The 25,797-nt window shown below is 44.8% G+C and overlaps 1 protein-coding gene across 5 annotated transcripts in view; it reads left to right on the top strand.

Moving 5' to 3' along the window:
• The first annotated feature begins 1,432 nt into the window (after positions 1-1,432).
• Positions 1,433-25,797, top strand: part of ccser1 (coiled-coil serine-rich protein 1) — a 993,014-nt gene continuing 968,649 nt past the window's right edge. For 4 of the 5 annotated variants that reach the window (XM_078403223.1, XM_078403228.1, XM_078403229.1 and 1 more), the window contains exon 1: positions 1,433-1,806. The gene's annotated coding sequence lies outside the window, so the exon portion shown is untranslated. The remainder of the gene's footprint in view (positions 1,807-25,797) is intronic. The other variant, XM_078403227.1, reaches the window with a different exon arrangement.

Here is a 25,797-nt window from a genome sequence, read left to right as displayed (position 1 = left end):
TCCAGCAGCGTGTGTCCATCTTTATTGCACTGATGGAGCTTGGATTGTTCAGATGTTCCACTCTTATCTTCAGAAATACTTGTAAACATTGCCTCAGTTGGCAGAATGACACAGGGTAGACAAGTTTGTGGAAGCTTACCAGTGCCATGTAACAATAGACCTATCAGTCAAACAATAAAACAAAGCTCCATACAATTTTCCTTTTGCTGCCTTGGTTCCCATTTGAAGCAGTGATAAGATTAATTAATCACAGCCATCATTCTCTGACAATTAATCTTCAGCAGAGCTGACATGTAGCCTTGGAAAATGTACATGTAATGTCACCTTGTCATTCCACATGTACTACACTCATCACATGTTGTGACTCAAATCTCTCGTGTCTGAATCACATTATTTTCCCGAAAGAGTTTGATTTGAGGCACAAGAGATCACAGTTTACTTTACTTTAGACTTTTTAGACTTCAGAGATACAGGGTTTAAACAGGCCCTTCGGCCCACTGAGTCAGTGATCACCACGCACACTTGCACTATCCTACATACTAAGGACAATTTACAATTTACAGAAGCCAATTAACCAATGTGCATTTTGCGTGTTAACCTTGCACGGGTGTGTGTGTGGCTTTATATTTGCTTTGACTAAGTGTTTGTGTCTATGTGCTTGTGTATGTATGCATGCATCTCTGTGGTTTTATCTGAGCTTTTACATGTGTGCATTTGCATTTGTTTTTGTCGATATATTTGTGTGTGTGTGTGTGTGTGTGTTAGAAGTTTTGTGTGTGTGTATACTTGTATGTGTATGTGCGTCTGGTATTTTGCTATGTGCATTTTGTGTGTTGCACTGTGTGTGTTTCTTTGTGGTTTTATGCATGTTTGTGTGTGTGTGTATCTGTTTTTGCCTGCGTTGTTGCAGGCATGTGTGTGCTTATGTAACTGTAAGCAGTTTTCAATGTGTCTATGTGTGTATGCGTGTCTAACATTTGGTTTCTGTGCATCTTGTGTTGAACCTGTGTGTGAGTGTGTGCGCTCATGCGTGTGAGTGTTTGTGTGAGTGCATGTGTATGTGGGTTTACATTTGGTTTTGTTTGTGTGTGCGTGTGTGAGAGAGTGTGCGTGTGTGTGTTTGAATCTGGTTTTGTCAGTGTGTAGGTATCTGGTTTTCTGTATGTGTGTGAATGAGAGAGAGTGGGTATGTGTATGTGTGTCTGTGTCTGTTTTTGTCTGTGTGTATTTATGTGGTTTCGTCCATATTATTGTGTCAGTAGTTTTGAGTATCTATGATTGTCTGTGTGTCTGGTGTTCTGTTTATGGGCATCTTGTGTGCGGGTGTGTGTTTGGATCTGGTTTTGTGTGTGTGTGTGTTTGTGTTTCTATATGACTTGATCTATATTTTTTGTGTGTGCCGGCAGTCTTGAGTGTGCCCATGTTTGTGTGTGTGTGCCTGATGTTTTGTTTATGTGCATCTTGTGTGTTGCACCTGTGTGTGTGTGTTCCTGCCTGTCACTGTGTGTGTGTGTGGGCCTGTGTCTATCCCCGATAGGTGTGCAAATTGCTTGGATTCCTCTAGGACCCGGGGGGAGCGCTGTACACTCGGGCTACGCCGCACGTCAGTGACTGAATGTACACGGAAGAGGAGGAGGAGGAGGCGGAGGCTGCAGCCAGTCAGCGAGGTACAAAGAACTGGGCATTCACCTTTAAATCCGTCCATTTAAACAAAATACTTCCTACTCCCGGCGCCGGCTCCCATGGACCCCACTTACCTGCGCACGGAGGCGGATAAGGAGCAGCGGGCTTAAGCTGACAACCCAGGTAACCCGAGGAATTGACAGCGCTTGTCCCCCCCAGGCTTTGCTTGCTGCTAAGCCTTGCTCTGCGCGGAAAGTGTCAGGTGGCGCAGAGAGCCACACTGTATCTGAGTGTTGATCTGAAGCATTGAGAGGGCCCAGTTACTGCCCTAACGTCTCGTCTGGTCTCTCCCTTCCCTCTCCCTTGCAGCAGCAAGCGGAGTAGACGCACAGCTCTCTCTGCTTGCCTTGCCTTGCATTGCCTTGGTGGTGTCGGTGTCACGGCTGTTAGCGTTGAGTGCTGAGCACAATATTGCAACGCACTCCTCTCACCAGCCAGAGCCCAGACACCCACATTGCGTCCAGTCAGTCAGTCTAGGGGGGAAGGTGCAAGCGCGGGGCTCCATAGCACAGATACATACCATGCACTGAGAGAGAAAAAGGTAACGTGGTTACATTGGACGTGACACTGTTTAATACCCCGGCTTTTTTTTTCTTTTGTTAACAAACCTTGCAACCGCAGGGAGCCGGAGAACCGCTGTAATGGTAATGCACCAATGTGTTGCCTTCAACACCAGGCTCTAGCTGAACGGTTGTTGCAGCCTCAGCCCCTTGGCTTCACCTCCAAATGTCAATGGGATGACATTTGGACAAGAAACATGGTTTTTTTTTCTTCCTGCTATTGAAAGTTGCACTTCTATTTTCCACCGAAGGTCCAGCCAGTTCTTGCCTACTTCCTCCCAGTGTGGTTTCCAATCTCAGTCACAAGAGGATGAAAGGTACTACTACGTTCACTCAACAGCCTTCCCCATGTATTTTGACGGCCAAATGAATCAACCGCGGCGTTTAAACCTGCGAGAGATTTGCTCGCGGTGTCCCATCGGATGTTGTTTCCCTGAGTTCAACATGTGTCCACGATTGATTTCTGAAAGACGCCGGTTTAGCGATGGAACTGGCCTCCAATGCACTACTGAGCCAAGGCATGGTGCCCCGTTCTCGGAGGCGCGGGGAACCTCGAGCAATAACACTTGATAAAGTTTAGAGGCAGCAGTCCCTGTACTTCTGGGGAGCTGAGACTTGTACAGGTATCACGGAGATTCCTTCAACGCCACAGCATATAAATATTGGGGTTCTTGTATTGTGTGGCGAAAATATTTTGAACTCCCGAGTGCGGGTGAAGAGGGCATTGTTTGGAAAGTGTGTACAAATCGTGAAAATAGACACCGTACAAAGTTGAACCCTTCATTCGGCCCTCGGACCTGATGTTGCGGATTGTGCACTCGTGTTGATCTTTTGCTGGGAGACCCGGTAGGAGTGCATACTATTATGAGAGGCACAGATAGTCAGAACCCATTTCCAGGGTGGAATTGTCAATTACGAGAGAGCATAGCTTCGAGGTGGGAGGGTGAACGTTTAAAGGGCACAAAGTGCGAGAGTAACACGGCAGGTCAGGCAACACCTCTGGAGAACATGAATAGGGGGCATTCCGGGTTGCGACCCTTCTTCAGATCCGATCAGAATGTCTTCACCCAAAACATCACCAATCCATGTTCTCCAGAGATGCTGAGTTACTGCAGCACTGTGTGTACTTTTGTGTATCAACCAGCATCTGTAGTTCTTTGTTTCTACAATGTTTAAAGGAGATCTGTGGACCAAGTGTTTTTCACAGAGGGTGCCTGGAACGCACTGCTAGGAGTGGTGGTTGTATGTGATCCATATCCCTCCATTCCCTGCATGTCCATGTGCCTATCGAAAAGCCTCTTAAACACCACTGTTTTATCTGCCTCCACTACCAACCCTGGCAGTGCGTTCCATGCACCCACCACCCTCTGTGTAAAATAAAAAATAAGATAATTTGCTCTGAGCATCTCCTTTAAACTTTAGATGTAGAAACAAGATCCTGCAGATGCTGGTTTAAGAAGGAAAGACACAAAGTGCTGGAGCAACTCAGCGGGTCGGGCAGCATCCCCGGAGAACATGTTTAGGTGTTGTTTTGGATTGGGACCCTTCTTCAGACCTTTTAAACTTTGCCCCTCTCACCATAAATCAAAGCCCTATAGTCTTTGATATTTACACCCTGGGAACAGGTTCTGACTTTCTGCCCATCAATGGCACACATTGCCTTTGAAATTTGTTTGTCTTTGACATTGGTTCAATGATCTCCGAGAGAGTCGAACAAGTATGCAGAGGTGGACCGTCGAACAGATCAATATCTCCAAGACTTGAAACAGTTATTTTTCCAGCTCGCTAAAAATAACGTTTAATGTTACTTTAGGATCAACGATAGCATAATAAAACAGATTATTATTTAAAATGTAAAAGATCACAAGAACTGCTGCCCAGAATGATTTGAGAGTCTTCATGTATGAAAAGCACCGGAAGCTAACAGATATTCAGGAAGGCCAGTGGAATTATGGCTTTTACTTCAAGAGAGTTCGAGCATAAATGGAGGGAACATTTGCAGTGGTGCAGCTGGTAGAGCTGCTACCTTCCAGTGCCAGAGAATCTGGTTCAATCCTGACTGTGGGTGTTGTCTGTGTGGACTTTGCCCCTTTTCCCTGTGACCACATGGGGTTTCTTCTGGTGCTCTGGTCTCCTCCCACATTCCAAAGACGGGCGGGTTTGAAGGTTAATTGGCCTCTGTAAAAAGAAAACATGCCTCTAATACGTAGGGATTGGATGAGAAAGTGTGATTATGTAGAAATAATGTGAACGGGTGATCAGTGATTGGCACGGACTTGTTGGGCTGAGGGGCCTGTTTCCATGCAATATCTCTAAACTCAAACTACAACTGTATAGGCACAAGTGATGCCATTACTAGAGTGCTGATGTGGTTTTCTGTATTTAATGAAAGATCTTATTTTATTGCAGGTATTTAGAGAAGGATCAGGAATGGGACAATTCTGGGTATGGATAAATTGTCTTAAGGGGAAATGTCCAGCAAATTGCGCTCTGTATTTATTGAAATTTCGAAGAACAGGAGATGATCTTATTGAAACATATGAGATTTTTACTTGTCTGGAAAAGATAGCTGTTGAAATGTTTTCACTAAAGGAACAATTTTGAACAAGGAGACATAACAACAAAATAAGGTCCCATCATTTAGAACGGAGATGTGTGGAACTGAGGTGACAAACTTGTATTTATATATGTATATAAAACATTGTTGCTCTCATCTAAGATGCACTCAGGCTCCTGTAGTGCCCATGATCCCGGCAAGTAATCAAGGTGCCCGTGGACACCATGTCCCTCTCCAGGGACACCCGGGCAGATACGAGCCTGAAAGAGGGGCTGGTGTTCTGCCCCCCTGCCATGACCCATGAATGGCCAGCTTGGCCAAGCCCAGCGACAATTGACCAAGAGGTGTGTGGTGCCCTTGGTCATAAAACTTAGTTTATTGCATTGTATTTTTATCGTACAGTAATATTGTGGACAGTCAGAACCTTATTCCCATGGGTGAAAATGTCTAACACAGAGGGCAAAGCTATCGTGTAGGAAGGAACTGCAGATGCTGGTTTACACCGAAGATAGACACAAAATGCTGGCGTAAGTCAGCGGGAGAGGCAGCATCTCTGGAGAGGAGGAATGGGTGAGACCCTTCTTCAGACTGAGAGTCAGGGGAGAACTATAGTTATAAGGTGAGAGGGGGAAAGTTTAATGGAGATAGTGTGTTTTTGTTTTACGCAGAGCAGTAAGGGCCTACCATCTGAATATATGGTTGTTATTATTGTGTGGGTCAGTCTCGTCCCATTTTAATTTTGCTTTCTACCAGAGGTCGTTGTATTGGGGACATATTTTGTGCAGCACAGGAAGTCCCCTGGAGGACACGTGGAGATGGTGTGTTGAGTTGTCTGTTACTGTGGTGGCCTATGGTTAAAGAACTCAACTTTAGCCTGAATATTACCCATGGCCCAGAGGACTGGAGTAATCAAACCAACTCACCCATGGCGACCTCCACACCCCATTTACGATTGTCCCACTTGCCTACATTTTGGCCCATGTCCCTCAAACTTTCCTATCTATGTACCTGTCCAAATGCCTTTTCAATTGTGGTAAACACAACGTGTTGGAGGAACTCAACGGGTTAGGCAGCATCTGTGCATGGAATGGACAGACCACGTTGTGGGTTGGGACTCTTCTTCAGACAATGTGCTTTCCTTAAAACTACTTCCCCTTGCAGCTCGTTCCACATACCCATCATTAGTGAGTGTGCCTGGCATAGTTTCCCTGCTCTTCTTCAATATTCTATCATGAAGTCTACTCTCTTCACATGTGAGAGCAAAGAGAACCAAAGTTTTGCTCCCTGATTGAAAGGGACCTGTCTGTCAGCATAGTTGTCTCTTATTCATGCCAAGTGGACCAGGCTTTATATTGTGGGCACAAAGTGCTGGAGTAACTTAGTGGATCGGGCATCATCTCTGGAGAACATGGATAGGCTGCTTCTTCTCATCTGACCTGAAACGTCACCTATCTATGTTCTCCTGAGAAGCTGCTTATCCTGCTGAGTTACTCCAGCATTTTGTATCATGTGCATTAACTAGCATCTGCAGTTCCTTGATTCTATATCCAGACTTCCCATCGTGTTCCATTCTCTGGAGTGGGTCTTCTCATTTGGAATTGGAGATGAGGATATTGATTACTGAGCCACAGTTGACTCCTGCAAGTAGATATTCTCAGTGTGGCTTTACGATGAGTCCATGTTTGTAAATATTTGTTGGAAATTCAGAGTGTCTCTGAGGATCCTTCATTGCTTCTACTCTGGGGCTGTAGAGAGAATCCTGTCCAGCAACATTACAGTCTGGTTTGGGAACAGCTCTGCCCAGGACAGGAAGGCCCTGCAGAGAGTAGTGCGTTCGGCAGAACGCACCATGGGAATTACACTCGTCCCCCTGCAGGACCTATACATCAGGAGGTGCAGATCGAGAGCAAGCAAGATTATGAGGGACCCCTACCACCCCAGCAACGGACTGTTCCAGATGCTACGGTCAGGCAAGCGCCTCCGCTGTCACGCGGAGAGGATGAGACGGAGTTTCTTCCCACAGGCCATCAGGACTGTTAACTTTTATAACTCCAGGGACTAAATTTTGTCTTCTCTGTATTAACTTTTATTTATATGCTGTAAATGTAATTTTTTTTTTGCACAATCCGCAGGCATTGCCACTTTCATTTCACTGCACATCGTGTATGTGCATGTGACAAATAAACTTGACTTGACTAGTCATGTTGATTGAGGATAAATGAACCAGAATGTCCAGGCAGTCAATGGTACAGTGGGAAACTTTTTTTTTGTACACAGATCAGCAAGAGTATCACCATACACAGACAATCCCCCAGTTAGTACAGAATGTATAGAACAGCCCACTGAGTCTATATGCAAGTGGTACCATATTGGCACCATTTCACAGTCCCAGCCGCATCTGGCCACAAAGTTGAAGCCGTAGCCTCCATTTCAGTTGTCCTGCGAACCGTCGTCCGTCTCCATCTTCAGCCCTTGTGCTGTGGGGAGATGCCTCCCGCAGCCGACCTTGGTCTCGGCGATGTCCCCCTCCAGGCTGTCAGTCCCCCGACTCCGTGGCGGGTGCGTCGGATCCACGGTTGGAATGTGGATGTGGCATGTCCCCCGGAACTGAGAGAACGGGAGAACTTGAAACAGCTCATGGGAACAGGAAGGAAAGAGGAGCTGCAGATGATGGTTTACAAAAAGAAGACACTTGTGTTGGAGCAACTCTGAGTGCAGCCTGACCTGCTGAGTTACTCCAGCACTTGCACAGAACTTAGAACAGTACAGTACAAGAACAGGCTCTTCAGCCCACAATGTCTGTGTCGAACATGATACCAAGACCAACTCTTGTGCACAATCCATATCTCTCCTCTCCCTGCATAGCCATATGACTATCCAAAAGGACTGTTCCAAGCACTTGCCACCACCCTCTGTGTGTAAAAAAAAAAAAAAAGTTGACCTACACTTCTTTAAACGGTGCCCTTCTCACCTTAAAGCTATGCCCTGAACGAGGCAACTGAACCATCCTATCACCAACTGGAGAGGTCTTGACCTCCCATCTACCTCATAGGAGACCCTTGGACTATCATTAATTGGACTTTACAGGACTTTATCTTGCACTAAATGTTATTCCCTTTAACCTCTACCTGTGCACTGCGGATGCCTTGATTGCAATCATGCATAGCCTATCTGCTGACTGGATAAAATGCAATAAGAAGTTTTTCACTGTCCCTCAGTACATGTAGTAATAAACTAAACTAAAACGAACCTAAACTGCAGTATTTGAATGCATCTGAGAGACACTCCTGTCTTTTCTTCACGTGTGCAGGTATTCAGCAGGGACTTGTATGTATCAATAATGCTGGGGGATGAGAGTGTAAGATCCCAATCTTTCAGTAAGATGCACTTTAATAAGAGCTTTTTTGCAGTGTTTCCACAGAGGACTGATTATTTGGAATTATCTTCCAGCTGAAGGTAATGCAGTGTAATGATCAAGAACAGGGTGAATACCTGGTTAGGAGCAGGTGATTAGAATGATTAATTGCTGCAGAGCATGTTAAGCCAACTCGACTGTCTTGAGTCCTGGTTTACAGGTGGGAATGGGTGCAGAATTGGATCAGGAGTTAGGAGGGTGTGCTGGGAATGTATCTTTGGGGGTAGAATAGGAAGCTTTTGCAGGAGATTTAAAAATGAACAGATTGGTATTAAACCGGTATGAGAAGCTGTCTGCTTGTAGACACCAATCATTAACGAATCCTTCATGCAAACGCTTGAGAAATTTTCCGATAGTTTTCAGCGGTAGAGTTGTTGCCCCACAGTGCCAGAGACCTGGGTTCAATCCTGACTATGGGTGCTGCCTGTACTTTCTCCCCGTGATCACATGGATTTCTCCAGGTGACTTTACTTTTGACTTTAGAGAAACATCCCGGAAACAGAGCCTTCGGCCCACCGACCCTGTGCCGACTGGCTACCACCCTGTACACTAGCACTATCCTACGCACTAGGGACAATGTACAATTTTACTGAAGCCAATTGACCTAGAAACCTGTAAACTTTACAGTGTGGGAGGAAACTGGAATACCTAGAGAATGTGAGGTTATTCACTTTGGAAGTAAGAATAGAAAGGCAGATTACTATCTGAATGGTGTCAAGTTAGGAAGAGGGGATGTTCAACTAGATCTGGGTGTCCTAGTGCATCAGTCACTGAAAGGAAGCATGCAGGTACAGCAGGCAGTGAAGAAAGCCAATGGAATGTTGGCCTTCATAACAAGAGGAGTTGAGTATAGGAGCAAAGAGGTCCTACAGTTGTACCGGGCCCTGGTGAGACCGCACCTGGAGTACTGTGTGCAGTTTTGGTCTCCAAATTTGAGGAAGGATATTCTTGCTATTGAGGGCGTGCAGCGTGTGTTCACTAGGTTAATTCCCGGAATGGCGGGACTGTCGTATGTTGAAAGGCTGGAGCAATTAGGCTTGTATACACTGGAATTTAGAAGGATGAGGGGGGATCTTATTGAAACATATAAGATAATTAGGGGATTGGACACATTAGAGGCAGGAAACATGTTCCCAATGTTGGGGGAGTCCAGAACAAGGGGCCACAGTTTAAGAATAAGGGGTAGGCCATTTAGAACGGAGATGAGGAAGAACTTTTTCAGTCAGAGAGTGGTGAAGGTGTGGAATTCTCTGCCTCATAAGGCAGTGGAGGCCAGTTCGTTGGATGCTTTCAAGAGAGAGCTGGATAGAGCTCTTAAGGATAGCGGAGTGAGGGGGTATGGGGAGAAGGCAGGAACGGGGTACTGATTGAGAGTGATCAGCATTGCTGGCTCGAAGGGCTGAATGGCCTACTCCTGCACCTATTGTCTATTGTCTAAAACCCACAAGGTCTCAGTGTGAACGTACAAAGTCTGTAGAGACAGCACCCACAGTCAGGATTGAACCTGGATCTTTGGTGCTGTAAGGCAGCAACTCTACTGCTGCACCACTGTGCTAGGTGTTCCAGTTTATTTCCACACTTTTTAAAGACGTACAGGTTTGTAGGTTAATTGGATTTGGTTAAAATTGTAAATTGTCCCCAGTGTGTGTAGGGTAGTGTTGGTGTACGGGGTGATCGCTGGAGCGTGAACTCGGTGGGCCGAAGGGCTTTTTTCATGCTGTATCTCGACAGTCTGGAAGTTTGCTCAGGGAAGACTGAGCACAGAATGAGCAAGACAAAGGTTCACTGTTGACATCCGATGATTAGATAGGACAAAAGGTCTTTGAGGTTTCAACAGCACAATGGGTGGTGCAGTGGAGCAACTGGTAGAGCTGCTGCCACACAGTACTTGAGACTACGGTTTGATCCTAACTTTGGGTGCTGTCTGTGTGGAGTTTGCATGTTCTCCCTTTGACCTCATGCTTCCTCTGGATTCTTCCCACATCCCAAAAACATGTGGGTTTCTATGTTTGTATTTATGTTTAATTTACTTTATTAGTGTCACATGTACTGAGGTGCAGGGAAGAGCTTTTTGTTGCGTACAATCTAGTCACAAACTGGTCACAAATCTAGTCACAAATAACATTTAGTGCAAGATAATTCCATTAAAGTTTGATTTAAAAAAAAAAAATAGTCTGAGCATCTCCAATGAGGTCATTGTTAGGTTGATTAGCCTCTGTGAATTTCGCCAAGTGTGTAGAGAGTGGATGAGAAAATGGGATAACATCGAACTAGTGTGATCGGGTGATCAATGGTTGGCGAAGATTCCATGTTTTCTCTTTCAAACTATCAACCAGAGATGTGTGGAGATTTGAAATGGAAGCAATGATCTGTGTGGACTAAAAGGAAGCAACATTTCAGAACAATAGGGTAACATTTCTAGAAAGTGAAATGCGCACCAAAGAAAATAATCACCTAGCAGTTTGGTGATTTTTTACACCTTTGTGAGAAAATGTCAGAAGAGGAGACCAAACCATTAGAAAGATGATTGTACATATTTGCAGATGACATTAAAGCGAATGGTATCGTAGAAAGTGAAGATTGTTACCAAAAATTACAGCAAGATATTGATCAGTTGGACAAGTAGGTTGAGGAATAGTTAATTAAGTTTATTGCAGATAAGTGTGAGGTGTTGTATTTTGGGAAGTCAAACCAAGACAGGACCTTCACAGTGAATGGCAGGGCCCTGGGGAGTGTGGTGGAGCAGAGGGGTTGTGGAGTGCAGGTACATAGTTCCCTGAAAGTGGTGTTACAGTAGATTGGATGGTTGAGAATGCTTTTGGTACATTGGCCTTTATCAGTCAGGGTATTGAGTATAGAATGGGATGTTATTTTACAGTTGTACAAGATGTTGCTGAGGTTGCATTTGGAATATTATGTTCATTTTTGATCACCCTGCTATAGGAAATATATTATTAAGCTAGAAAAAGTGCAGAGAAGATTTACAAGGATCTTGGGGGCCTGAGCTATAGGGTGAGGTTGTTCCGAGGAGGATGAGGGAGTGATCTTACATAGGTGTATAAGATCATGAGGGGAATAGTTAGGGTGCTTGAATACAGTCCTTTACCCAAAGTTGGGGAATCAAGAACCAGAGGACATCAGCTTAAGTTAAGAGGGGAATGTTTTAACAGGAACTTGAGGGGCAACTTTTTCCACATAGAATGAGCTGCCAGAAGAGGTGGTTGAGGCGAGTACTCTAACAGCACTTAAAGACTTTTGGACAGGTACACTGATAGGAAACATTTAGAGAAATATGAGCCAATTGTGGGCAGGCAGACAGGACGAGCATAGATGGGACATTTTGGTTGGCATGGGCATGTTGGGCCAAATTTCTGTGCTGTATAACTCTGACTTATTTTTTTTGTATCCTTTGGGCAATCAACTAAATGTGAGGGGAAAAAAACATACCCAGAAGAATTTTTCTAGTTTCCTCAAAAAAAGATGAATAATTGGCTTAGTGTATGAAAAGTTCACTAATAAAAGTGTCTCGACCCAAAACATCACTGATCCATTTTCTCCAGAGATGCTGAGTTACTCTAGCATTTTGTGTCATCTTTGGTATATCGCAACATCTGCAGTTCATTTTTATTACACATGTATTTTCATTGTCCAATTGCTCAGTGCATAAGCAAGACAAAAATAGAAATCAAGGCTACATGTTTTAATGAAGTGCATTCTCTGTTCCTGTTAAAGAGAATAATGCAATAATGGAAGAGGAAGCCAATTGATTCATTGTTTCTCACTCAACGAGAAAAATAATGTTTGGCTCCTGACCAAACTGTTTCTGTAGGTGCAGTTCAAAGACATGCAGTTAAACGTTTCCACGTAGCCTCATAGCACTAAAGACCAGGATTCAATCCTGATCTTGGGTGCCGTGCCTGTGGAGTTCGCCCATACTTTCTGTGACCGCATGGGTTTTCCCTGGGTGCTCCGGTTTCTTCCCACATCCCAAAGACGTGCGTGTTTGGAGGTTAATTGACCTCTGTAAATTGCCTCTAATATGTAGGGCGTGGATGACAAAGTGAGATAACATTGAACTAGTGTAAACGGGTGATCGATGGTAGGCTTGGACTTCATGAGCTGAAGGGCCTGTTTCCATGCTGCATCTTTTAATCAATCAATATATCTTTACAAGGTTGGAGGGAGAGTGTCGGTCCATGAAATCTGTGCTAGCTTGCAGTTCAATCCTTTCCCTCCTATTTTTCTTTGTAACCTACTCTTCCCCCATTGGTTTTGGTATTGGTTTACTCAAGTCATGTATGATACGGTGATAAACATTGTTTTGCATGCTATCCAGTGAAATCGTATCATATGTAGAAACAAAGAACTGCAAATGCTGATTTATACCAGACAGACACGAAGTGTTGGAGTAATTCAACGGGTCAGGCGGCATCTCTGGAGAAAAAGATTGGATGACCCTTCTTCAGATTGAACGGTATTTCTCAAAACTCTGAATAGATTTTCCCTTTGGCAGTTTGCATCTGTGTTTACATGTATCCCATTCGAATTGAAAAACCTCCTGAATCTTCCTTATGAGTGAGATAACATAGAACTAGATTGAATAGATGATCGACGGCCAGCATGGTCTCAGTGGGCCAAAGGACCTGTCTCTATGCTGTATCTGTAAACTAAACTAAAGTACTCTATTTTTTCAGCTGAGAGGATTTTTTTTGTTGTTGCTGGTAATCATGCTGATAGAGCTGTTGCTTCACAACACCAGAGACCAGAGTTTGATCCTGACCTCTGATGCCGTCTGTGAGGAATTTGCACATTCTCCCCGTGATTGCGTGGGGTTCCTCATGGTGCTCCAGTTTCCTCCCACATCCCAAAAGGATTGTTGCTTAATTGGACTCTAACCTTGCCTTTGGTGTGTAGAAGATGGAATAGCAGAACTTGTCTGAATGATGATCGATGGTTGGTGTGGACTCAGTGGGCCAAAGGGCTTGATTACACAATGTACCTCTGAACTAAAGAGGGTCTGAAGAAGGCTCTTGAACCGAAACCTCACCTATTCCTTTTCTCCAGAGATGCTCATAAAGTCATAGGGTGATACAGTGTGGAAACAGGCCCTTCGGTCCAACTTGACCACACCGGCCAACATGTCCCAGCTACACTAGTCCTACCTGCCCGCGTTTGGCCAATATCCCCCTAAACCTGTCCTATCCGTGTACCTGTCTAACTGTTTCTTAAATGTTGGGATAGTCCCTGCCTGCCTAGATGCTGTATGAGCAGTTAAGCTACTCCAGTGATTTGTGTCTATCTTGGGTTTAATACATGTTTAAATAAATTGTTTTTTCCATCAGTCCCTGACAATGGTGGGTGAGACTTTGAGATAGACCAGGGCTATTGATTTTAGTTACTCCAGTTAGCCAAGTATAACTCTTATTTAATGGGTTTCTAGGTCTTGACCATTTTGGGGATTACATTTTCTGATTGAACTTGGTGGTTGAATGGACAAATGTTTTATTACCTGGGGTTCTGGGATCTTGGCCTCTTTTTTTAATAATGAACTCCTTGATCCTTTTCCATTTTTATGTGAATACCTTTGACAAGAAGCCATGAGCAGTGTTTAGTATTTGTGCTGCTTGGTTTTGTGATTTTGTTCACTGGGTAGTTTGGAATGTACATGTCTAAATAAACAAGTGAAATGTCAATACTTTAGAATCCATTATTAGTTTAGAGATTCAGCATGGAAAGAGGCCCTTCGGCCCACCGAGTCCAATATTAACTTACAATTGCTCGTTCGCACTAGTTCTATGTTACATAGATACACAGACAATAGGTGCAGGAGTAGGCCATTCGGCCCTTCGAGCCAGCACCGCCATTCAATGTGATCATGGCTGATCAACCACAATCAGTACCCCGTTCCTGCCTTCTCCACATACCCCTTGATTCCGCTAGCCCATCCCATGTTCTCATCCACTCTACACATTAGAGGCAATTTTACAGAAGCTGCTTAAACCACACATCTTAGGATGTGAGAGGAAACTGGAGGAAGCCTAAGCGGTCATGGAGAATTATGCAAACTCCACATAAACAGATAGATGAGGTCAGAATGGTTGAAGTGACCTCACGTGGATGAGGTCAGAATTGAGCTCGGGTCTCTGGCGCTTTGAGACAGTAGCTCTCCAGTTGTGCCCATGTGCCGCTTTTAAATTTGCAAAATTGAGAGGCCATAATAATTCATAAGAATTTTTTTTAAGGTCAGATGAGTTGTTAAACAATAATTGTTACGGGACCTGAAAAGCATGAGATGGAAAGTAGTCACAATTTCAACCATTCAGTTAACTTTCAAAGCACAGCAAATTTCACTCTGGCACAGAAGCAACCTAGCACTTGATAGTATGCCAATGTGACATTTTCTACCCCTCTTTTAACCATTATCAGAGATGTAGTGTGGAAACAGGCCCTTCAGCCCACCGAAACAGCGCTGGCCAGCGATCAACAGTACACTAGCACTATCCTACACACAAGGGACAATATACCGATAATTAACCTACAAACTTGTACATTTTTGGAGTGTGGGAGAAAACCGGAGCACCCGGAAAAAACCCATACAGTCACAGGGAGAAGGTACAAACTCCACACAGATAGCACCTATAGTCAGGATCGCACCCTCGTCTCTGGCATTGTAAGACAGCAACTCTACCGCTGTGCCGTTGAAGTTGGTGCCAGAGGTCTCCTCTGCCTTGACAGGGAATAATGTTCTGCAACCTTTTCCACGATATTCCTCAGTAATCTACAGTCATTCAAAACTTAAAGAATGTATGATTTTTTTTCCTCTCACTTTGCAGCAAGCTAGTTTTTAATGGGACATTCGGGCAAGGTTGCAATCCCTCTGGTCTCCAAACATTTTATGCCGATAATCATTCTCTCACATAATTATTTAGAAATGTTGCTTTCCCCTCTCTCTTTTCTCTGCTCACCCCCCTGTGCGCACACATTTCTCCCACTACACCCCCCCCCCCTCATCTTTCTGTCTCCCCCATCTCTTGGCCTGTTTATGACCTTCAAGGACAAAATCTACAAGGCCAAATGCAGGCAAATGGAACTAGCTTAGTTGGGTCATCTTTGTCGGCATGGATGAGTTTGGCCAAAGGGCCTTTTCCCATGCTCTGTGTCTCAGACTCTCTGACTAGTACATACTTGATTAGTACAGGTGTCAGAAGTTAAGGGGAGAAAGCAGGAGAATGGGATTAGAAGCGAGAGTTAGATCAGCCATGATTGAATGGTGGAGTAGACTTGATAGGCTGAATGGCCTAATTCTACTCCGATTCCTTCTGACCTTTTATTTAGAAGTCTGTTGCAAAGTCTTCAGTTAATTTGAGAAGGGGCCTATCCAATCTCTCTTTAGATGCTGCCTGGCCTGCTGAGCAGTTCAACACTCCAACGCATAATATTTGGCTGAACTTCCAGCATCTGCAGCTCCTTGCTTCAAAATTATTTTAAAAGGATTCTGTGGAGTGGTGCAGTGGTAGAGTTGCTGCCTTACAAGGCCAGAGACCCGGGTCCAATCCTGACTATGGGTGCTGTCTGTACGGAGTTTGTACGTTCTCCCAGTAACTGCTTGGTTTTTCTTTGGGTGCACCGGTTACGTCCCACATTTTTAGATATGTGGCTTGGTAGGTTTTTGGCTTCTGTAAATTGTCCCTCGTGTGTTGGACAGTGCTAGTGTATGGGTGATCGCTGGTCAGTGTGAATTCAGTGGGCTGAAGAACCTGTTTCTGCACTGCACCTCAAGTCTCAAAGTAAAGTCTGAATATTTGATTTCAACCTCTAGTTTAAACTTGTACCTTTCGATGTCAGGTGTCCAATTCTTAAAATATCTGTTTAAATGTTAATTTAATTTATACATTTTGCTTCCTAACTTGCTGGTTGAGTAACTCCTTTGAATCGATGCCTGACAACAGGTCGAGCTCGACCTGAAATCTCACCCATCCATTTTCTCCAGAGATGCTGCCTGTCCTGCTGAGTTACTCCAGCATTTAGTGTCTAGCTTCAGTGTTAACCAGCATCTGCAGTTCCTTCCTCCACAGCTATCGGTCACTCCGCAGAGATTACTGGGTTTTCTGCGAGGACAGTGACAAATGCCTTAATTTCACTGTTGACCACATCCAGACTGGTTCTTTTGGACCATCAGATACAGTACTTTATAGCACTGGGTTTTTTTTCGCATTGGAAAGCACTTGCAAATATTGATTGTTCTTTGACATCACATGGAATAGCCAGCAAACACCTAAATGAAATGAATGCTCCAGCTGGAAAAAATCAGTTTTAATTAATTCGAACCATAACAAAACAAGTGAACTAGGAAAACTTGAGCAAAACACAAGGTGCTGGAGGAACTCAATGGTCAGGCAACATCTGCGGAGGGAATGCACAGTTGACGTTTAAGTCTGAAAGGGACCCCGATCCAAAACATTAAATCTGAGGAAGGGTCTCAACCTGAAACATCACCTGTCCATTTAGTTTGGAGATACAGCGTGGAAACAGGCCATTCAGCCCACTGAGTCTATGCCAGCCAATGATCAACCATACTGCAGTAGCGTAGTGATAGAGTTACTGCCTGACCCAGGTTCAATCCTGACTATGGGTGCTGTCTGTACGAAGCTTATACGTTCTCCCTGTGACTGTATGCGTTTTCTCCGGGTGCTCCGGTTTCCTCTCACACTCCAAAGACGTGCAGGTTTTTAGTTGTAGATTTAGAGATACAGCACAGAAACAGGCCCTTCGGCCCACCGGGTCCGCGCTGCCCAGCGATCCCCGCACATTAACACTACCCTACACCCACTAGGGACAATTTTTACTTTTGCCCAGCCAATTAACCTACAAACCTGTACGTCTTTGGAGTGTGGGAGGAAACCGAAGATCTCGGAGAAAACCCACACAGGTCACGGGGAGAACGTACAAACCCCGTACAGTACAGCACCCGTAGTCAGGATCGAAACTGAGTCTCCGGCGCTGTATTCACTGTAAGGCAGCAACTCTACCGCTGCGTCACCGTGCCGCCACAGGTTTGTAGGTTAATTGGTTTCAGTAAATAGTGTATTGTCCTGAGGACAGTGTTAGTGTATGGGGTGATTGGCGTGGTTTGGTGGGCTGAAGGCCTTTTTCCACGCTGTATCTCTAAACTAAACTTGTTTCAATTGAATATAAAGATGATTTAACAGAATAGCATTTGACAATACTTATTATTAGCATATTTAATTTTCGGAGCTAATGTATAATAAATGGCAACTTCCATTTACAGCAAGTTAGAAAATGTTTTCAATTAGACAGGAGTGAAGAGGGTGCTTTGCAACTGCAGTGATGGAATATACCAACAGGTGCTACTTATTCCGACAACAAACAGCCAATGTGTTTTGGAACACAAGCTATTCATCAGTTTTGTCAGGCTCACTGTTCATTCTTGCACAAAAGCTCAGACACAATGCATTCATGTCTTGTGTTGCACAGACTCGACTCACTGCTCCAAAACACAAGCAATATCTGTTGTAGTACATGCGTCCTTACACCACAGCCGCATACCAAAGGAGGAAACCAAAGATCTGGAAGCAAACCCACGGCGGTCATGGGGAGAATGTATAAACTCTGTACGCATGGCACTCGTAGTCAGGATCAAACCCGGGCCCTCAGCAAGCGCTGTAAAGCAGCAACTCTACCGCTGCACCACCATGGCGCCCCAAAGTTACATAGACAGTGGAGTTTTTTTTATGGCATCTTATTCCATTTCTGCATCCAGCATTCTGCAAAGAGGTCCTTTTGCAGTTGTATAGGGCCCTGGTGAGACCACATCTGGAGTATTGTGTGCACTTTTGGTCTCCTAATTTGAGGAAGGGCGTCCTTGCTATTGAGGCAGTGCAGCGTAGGTTCACGAGGTTAATCCCTGGGATGGAGGGACTATCATATGAGGAAAGACTGGGCCTGTATTCACTGCTGTTTAGAAGGATGAGAGGGGATCTTTTAGAGACTTATAAAATTATAAAAGGACTGGACAAGCTAGATGCAGGAAAAATGTTCCCAATGTTGGGGGAAGTTCAGAATCAGGGGCCACAGTTTAAGAATAAAGGGGAGGCCATTTAAAACTGAGGTGAGGAGAAAACGTTTGCACCCAGAGAGTAGTGAATTTGTGGAATTCTCTGCCACTGAAGGCAGTGGAGGCCAATTCACTGGATGAATTTAAAAGAGAGTTAGATAAAGCTCTAGGGCTAGTGGAATCAAGGGATATGGGGAGAAGGCAGGCACAGGTTACTGATTGTGGATGATCAGCCAAGATCACAATCAATGGCGATGCTGGCTCGAAGGGCCAGATGGCCGCCTCCTGCAACTATTTTCTATGTTTCTATGCATCCTAATCTTTATCTTTAGTGTCAAATATACATTTCTCTTCCTGTGGCCATAATTTTATGGCTTTTTTGCAATAATGTTACGAGTCAGTTTGAGAGTTGGTGCCATGACTCATTCATGTTTGCTGCAAACCTTTTCTTCAGTTTAGAGGCATGGAATCATACAGCATGAAAACAGGCTCCTTGGCCCAACTTGCTCATGCTGACCAAGATGCCCCATCTACACTAGTCTCATCTGCCCATACTTTGTCCATATCACTCTAAACCATTTCTATCCATGTATATGTCTAAATGTTTGTTAATTATAATACCTGCCTTAACTACCTTCTCTGGCAACTCGTTCCATATACTCACTGCTCTCTGCATTTGTTCACCTTAGTTAACACATGCATTGCTATAACATATCAATCTTAAGTATGCTATTCACATTCAGTATTTTTAAGCAATTCTTTCTGACCTATACACAGTACAGGACTGGGCTAAGATTACATGGCTTGACCTGACCTAAATCCAAATGGTTTTCCACTTACTAAATGGTGTATGTTATTGACTCAAACCTAAAACAACACCATGTCTCTTCAGGGTTGGATTGCGTAATTAGCTTCTGCACTTTAAAGGCACATCATAGAAACAGGCCCTGCAGCCCATCGAGTTCACGCTGTCCAGCAATCGCCCATTCACACTAGTTCTACGTTTCGCTGAACACCTTCGCTCAGTTCGCCTTGGCCTGTGCGATCTCCCGGTTTCCAAACACTTTAACTTCCTTTCTCATTCCCTATCCCACACTGACCTCTCTGTCCTGAGCCTTCTCCACTGTCAGAGTGAGACCCAACACAAATTGGAGGAACAGCACTTCAAATTTCACTTGGGCAGCTTGCAATCCAGCGTTATCAATATTGATTTCTCTAACTTCAAGTAACCCTTGCATCCCCTCTCTCTCTCCATCCCTCCCGCACCCTAGCCATTGTACTAGTTCCACTTCCCAACAGCCAACAATGGACCATTGTGGGCTCCACCTTTCCTTGATCATTGTTGCTGGCTTTGATCTGTCTTTTTGCAAACCTTTCATTAATTTGTTCAATGTACATTTCCATCCATCTCATTTCCCTCTCCCCAGACTGTCTGAAGAAGGGTCTTAACCCGGAATGTCCCGTGTTCCTTTTCTCCAGCGATACTGCCTGTATTACTCTTTATAACTCTGTATAAAGGGTCACTAGTGTAGTAAGGCAGCAACTCTACCGCTATGCCAGCCCGAATATGCAGCAGCACAAAAGATTCGTAAACACAGCCTCAATAGATAATATAATAAGCAAAGAGAAAAATTTCAATAAAGAAACAGAAAGCCAAACTATGTAAAATAAAAACCGAATCCTGACGTTCCTAGTGCAATAAATGAACCCCATAGTTCAGAGTTTAATTGGAGTTCATAATAATAATAATAATAATCATTTATTTTATATAGCGCCTTATCAGGTGCTCAAAGTGCTTTAAATAAACAATCAAACATAAAAACAAACAGACAAACTATCCTAACGGAGAAGCGGCGAATAAACAACGCCAGCGTCCTCTCACGTCAGGGTCCGGCAGTAGACAACAAAAAGCACAGGACACACAGATACAATTTTTACACAATTTTTACACAATTTTTACACAAACAGCCATCACAGTGATTGCTCTAGGCAGACCCTCACTGTGATGGAAGGCAAAGTCTTATCTCCTCCTGATTTCCTCTCCCGTGGTGCCACGAGGTGATCGAGGCTCCCAACTTTTTGAAGCCCCCACCGGGCGATGGAAAGTCCCAGGGCCGAGCCGAGCAGGCCGATGAAGGTCCTGAGCCCCCACCGGGCGATGGAAAGTCCCAGGGCCGAGCCAAGCAGGCCGATGAAAGTCCTGAGCCCCCACCGGGCGATGGAAAGTCCCAGGGCCGAGCCAAGCAGGCCGATGAAGGTCCTGAGCCCCCACCGGGCGATGGAAAGTGCTGCGGCCGAGCCACGCAGGGCGATGAAGGGCCTGCGGGCGGGTCGATCATACCTCGCACTTCGGGGCGGTTGAAGCTGCTACAGCTGGAGCTCCCAAAAGCCGGTCGCCAGCCAGGGACCTGCGAGCTCCCGATGTTGTGGTCTGCAGGGCCCACGGCCGAAGCCTCCGAGATGGTAAGTCCAGGCCTTGCGACCGGAGTCTTCAAGGTCGATCCCAGCTTTATGTTTAAAAGGTTGATGGTTGAAGCTCTTTCTGAACCTGGATGTCAGTTTTCAGACTCCAATACCACCTTCCTGATAGCAGGAGTGAAATAAGAGTGTGGCCAGGATGATGCGGGTCTCTGATGATGCTGGCTGCCTTTTTGAGGCAGTGCCTCCGAGAGATCCCATCCGTGGTGGGGAGGTGGGTACTGCTGATGGTACTAGGAAGTGTTCACTTCTTATAATCTCCTTCATTCCTAGACATTCGAGTTGTTCATGATGCAACCAGTCAATATGCTCTCTACTGCTGCATGATCTAGTGATGTACTCCAGCACTTTGTGTCTCTCCTGTATCAAATGAGTGGTGTAGACCCAAAAGCGAATTAAATGATGGTATAGGCGGCACGGTGGCACAGCGGTAGAGTTGCTGCCTTACAGCGAATGCAGCGCCGGAGACTCGGGTTCGATCCTGACTACGGGCGCCGTCTGTACGGAGTTTGTACGTTCTCCCCGTGACCTGCGTGGGTTTTCTCCGAGATCTTCGGTTTCGTCCCACACTCCAAAGACGTACAGGTTTGTAGGTTAATTGGCTGGGCAAAAGTAAAAATTGTCCCTAGAGGGTGTAGGGTAGTGTTAATGTGCGGGGATCGCTGGGCGGCGCGGACTCGGTGGGCCGAAGGGCCTGTTTCTGTGCTGTATCTCTAAATCTAAAATCTAAATAACAGATCACATGAGAAAGTCTGAATGTGCTTGGCCACTGTAAATACAGTGTGCAAGATTCCCTTCACCCTCCGCTTGGCTAGAACCCTGCTGGCCTGTTCCCTGTGCTCCACTGCCCTTTGTCTGGCAGCTTTCTTTCTCATGTTATGACAGAGGATGCAATGAGTGCAGAGTATTTTGTGGGTAACATGACCTTTGGGCTTGCCATTTCCAAAACAGGGTGTGCCTTGTCTCAATTTAACTATGACTAATGACAAAGGTTGAGGTTTGGAATTAGCCCTATTTTGTTGTTATCGTGTCATGTGAGTATCAGGATAGTTCAAAGTAAAAGCTGAAAATATGTTATCAGTTCATCTGTTCCTATGCTGTTGAGACAATGGGTTGAATTGGAGGGCTGATGGGTCCAAGGGAGCCTGTGGTGTTCTCTGCTGCCTTAATGTGACCTTGAGTATTGTAGTCTGTTTGAAAGCGAGTGTGCCTTTGTGAACAAACCGTGTTATGTTCACAGAATTGTGATAATTGCACCTGGCCCATCTGTTAGCTGAGCGTTGACTGCCATCAGTAAAGGGTGTTTTGCGGGTAGCTCTACCTGTATTAGTTGCTTCATAGGCAATAACATGAAGAGCCTGAAACATTCCCATCGATGTTCATTTATTTCACTAATTCAACATGTTCTCTGGTCAGGCAAATTGAGACCCAACGTCATCATAAACTCTCAACTGACCTTTATAGAGTTAACAGCAAACCTGGCCTATTTGCCGTTTTAAAAAGGCATTTGGCTAAAATATGTGTTTGGAGACATGGAGCCATAGACTCTGAAGAAGGACATAGACCCAAAACGGCCCCTATCCATGTTATTCAGAGATGCTGCCTTTCCTACTGTGTTACTCCAGCACTTTGTGTCATAGAGTCATGCAGCACGGAAGCAGGGCCTTTGGCTCAACTCGTCCACAACAATCAAGATGCCCCATTTAAACTAGTCCCATTTGCCTGCCTTAGGCCCATGTCCCTCTAAACGTTTCCTATCCATATTTCTGTCCAAATGTCTTTCGAATGTTGTCATTGTACCTGCCTCAGTTACTTCCTCCCATGCAGGACACTGTCACTGCACTGAGTAATTCCTTCAGTGACAGACTCCTTCACCCCAAGTGTGTGAAGGAGAGATATCGGAGGTCCTTTCTTCCCGTTGCTGTGAGACTGCACAACCAGCACTGCTCCCAGCAGACCAGTCAACAGACCAGTAAACAGTAAAAGTAAAAAAAAAACACAGTAAATGATGACAATTACCCTTAACTTTATTTTTATTTATAACTAGACCAAGTTGGGCCCGTCCTCGTAGGGTTTCCATTGTAACCGGGAGGGGGGGAGGGAGTGGGGGAGGGAGGGATGGAGGAAGGGTGGAGGGAGGGTCACCTGCTATCCACTTTGCTGCTGTAACACTGCAAATTTCCCCGGTGTGGGACAAATAAAGGAATAGATTAAATCTAGTCCCTCTCACCTTAAACCTATGCTCTCTGGTTTACTTTACTTTAGAGATAATGTGGAAACAGGCTCTTTGGCCCACAGAATCCGTGACGACCAACGATCACCCTGTAGATCCTACACATTCTGGACAGTATATAATTTTACCTAAACCAATTTGCCTTCAAACCTGTATTTCTTTGGAGTGTGGGAGGAAACAGGAGCACCCAGAGAAAACCCACGCAGTCACGGACTGATCGTACAAAATCTGTACAGCCAGCACCTGTAGTCGGGATCGAACCCTGGTCTCTGCCGTTGTAAGGCAGCAACTCCGCCCGATGGTTCTTGATTTTTCTTTCCCCTTGCTCTGCGTAAAAGACTCTGTGTACTCGCCTTATCTATTCCCCTCATGGTTTTATACACTTCTATAAGATCACCCCTCAGCCTCCTGCGCTCCAGGGAATAACATCCTAGCCTGTTGCTCAGACCCTCGAGGCCTGGCAACATCCTCCTAAATCTTCTCTGCAGGTCTGGCACACTTTGGGAAGGGACATGGAAGGCAGCTCGCAGTTATGGCTGTAAATTGTAAACTGAGGGAGGTCTTCAAAAACTTAGTTTTAGTTTAGAGATACAGCATGGAAACAAGCCCTTCGGCCCACTGAGTCCGCACCATCCAGCAATCCCCGCACGCTTACGCTATCCTACACATACTAAGAACAATTTACAATTATACCAAGCCAATGAACCTATAAACCTTTATATCTTTCGAGTGTGGTAGGAAACCAGAGGAAAAGCAGGCAGGTCACGGGGAAAACATACAAACTCTGTACAGACGGCACCCTTGGTTAGGATCGAACCTGGGTCTCTGGCGCTGTAAGGCAGCAACTACTGATGCTCCACTATGCCGCTCTTGGGACACTCGAGTGTGAAGTGGATAATGGCAAAATGTACACGTGCCAGCCACCATTGTACAAAGACAGCAAAGGGATATAATAGTTCATGAAGTGATTGTGAATACTTTATAAAAGATCATAAACGGTATTGATCAAACACAGAGGCCTGCAATGTTGGAATACGTTTTATGTGCAGCTCAGAAACTATGGGAGTAGAATTCCCTCTTTGTTTGCAGTTTCCATAAAGAAATACTGCTTAAAAGGACACAAAGTATTTAGTTTTAGGTTAGAGATACCTTGTTGAAATAGGCTCTTCAGTCCACCGAATCCAAGCTGACCAACGATTAGCTGTGCACTAGTTCTATTATACACACTAGGGATAATTTACTGAAACTAATTACCAGCTTTGTCCAACTCTACCATTTTCACCTGCATTTGAGCAAATATCAGCAATCGCCATACACTTGCACTTTTCTACACACTCGGGACAATTTTACCAAGCCAATTAACAATAGACAATAGACAATTAACCTACAAACCGGTACATAATTGGAATGTAGGAGGAAACTGGAGCTTACTCACGCGGTCACAGGGAGAATGTGCAAACTCCGTTTAGACAGAACCCGTAGTTGGGATCAAACTCGGGTCTCTGGCGCTGAAAGGCAGCAATTCTACCGCTGCGCCAATGAGCTGCAAATACTTCAACGTGTCAGGTAGCATCTCTGGAGAACATGGACCGGTGGTGTTTTAGGTCGTGACTCTTCTTAAGTGCCTGTGTTGTGAAGAAAATAATTCTTCAGTTGGAAGTAACATGAGTTACAAAGTCAATGGATTTTAAATTGGAAGGTTTGGATCCCAGTGGAGTGCATTCACAACTTTGATTTGCCTTTCTATCACTGCTTTTCATCTGCTCTTGCTTCGTGAATGAAATGCGACTTTTCTGACATAAGTGTGATGATTGTATGTTGTGACCAAGCTTCAAAATCAATGAGCAGCCCATGAAATGAGAAATGGAGAAAAGGTGAGAAGAGCGACAAAGTGGATGGGAAATGGGTGTAATCAGAATGGGAGAGACCCTGAACAATGGAAATCTGAATTGAAGGGCCAGAATGGTATCTGGGAAGAAGAGACTATATTAAAAATAGAAAAGGCTGGAAGTACTCAGCATGTTAGGTAGCATACATGGGGAGAGAGCCAGAGTAAATGTTGCAGGTTGATGACATTTCTTCATGGTTTAGTTTAGTTTATTTTCACGTATTCTGAGGTTCGGTGAAATATTTTTGTTGCGTGCTAACCAGTCAGCGGATAGACTATACATGATTACAATCGAGTTGTCAACAGTGTACAGATTCATGATAAAGGGAATGACATTTAGTACAAGGTAAAGTTTGATTAAAGATAGTCTGAGGGTCTCCATTGAGTTTGATAGTAGCTTTGACTGCTCTCTGTTTGACAATAAATGGTTCAGTTGCCTGATGACAGCTGGGAAGAAACTCTCCCTGAATCTGGTAGTGTGCGTTTTCACACTTCTGCACCTCTTGCTTGATGGGAGAGGGAGTGACCGGGGTGAGACTCGCCCTTCATTATGCTGGTGGCCTTACCAAGACAGCATGAAGTGTATGTGTCAAGTCCCACACAGGAGATTAATGGGCAAAATTAGAGCACATGGTATTGAGGGTAGGGTATTGACATGGATAGAAAATTGGTTGGCAGACAGGAAACAATGAGTAGGAATTAACGGGTCCCTTTCAGAATGGCAGGCAGTGACTTGTGGGGTGCCGCAAGGCTCGGTGCTGGGACCGCAGCTATTTACAATGTACATTAATGATTTAGATGAAGGAATTAAAAGTAACATTAGCAAATTTGCAGATGACGCAAAGCTGGGTAGCAGTGTGAACTGTGAAGAGGATGCTGTGAGGATGCAGGGTCACTTGGATAGGTTG

This window comes from Rhinoraja longicauda, chromosome 1, assembly GCF_053455715.1.
Source record: "Rhinoraja longicauda isolate Sanriku21f chromosome 1, sRhiLon1.1, whole genome shotgun sequence".
NCBI classification, from domain to species: domain Eukaryota; kingdom Metazoa; phylum Chordata; class Chondrichthyes; order Rajiformes; family Arhynchobatidae; genus Rhinoraja; species Rhinoraja longicauda.
This window is presented reverse-complemented; position numbering and strand designations above follow the sequence as displayed.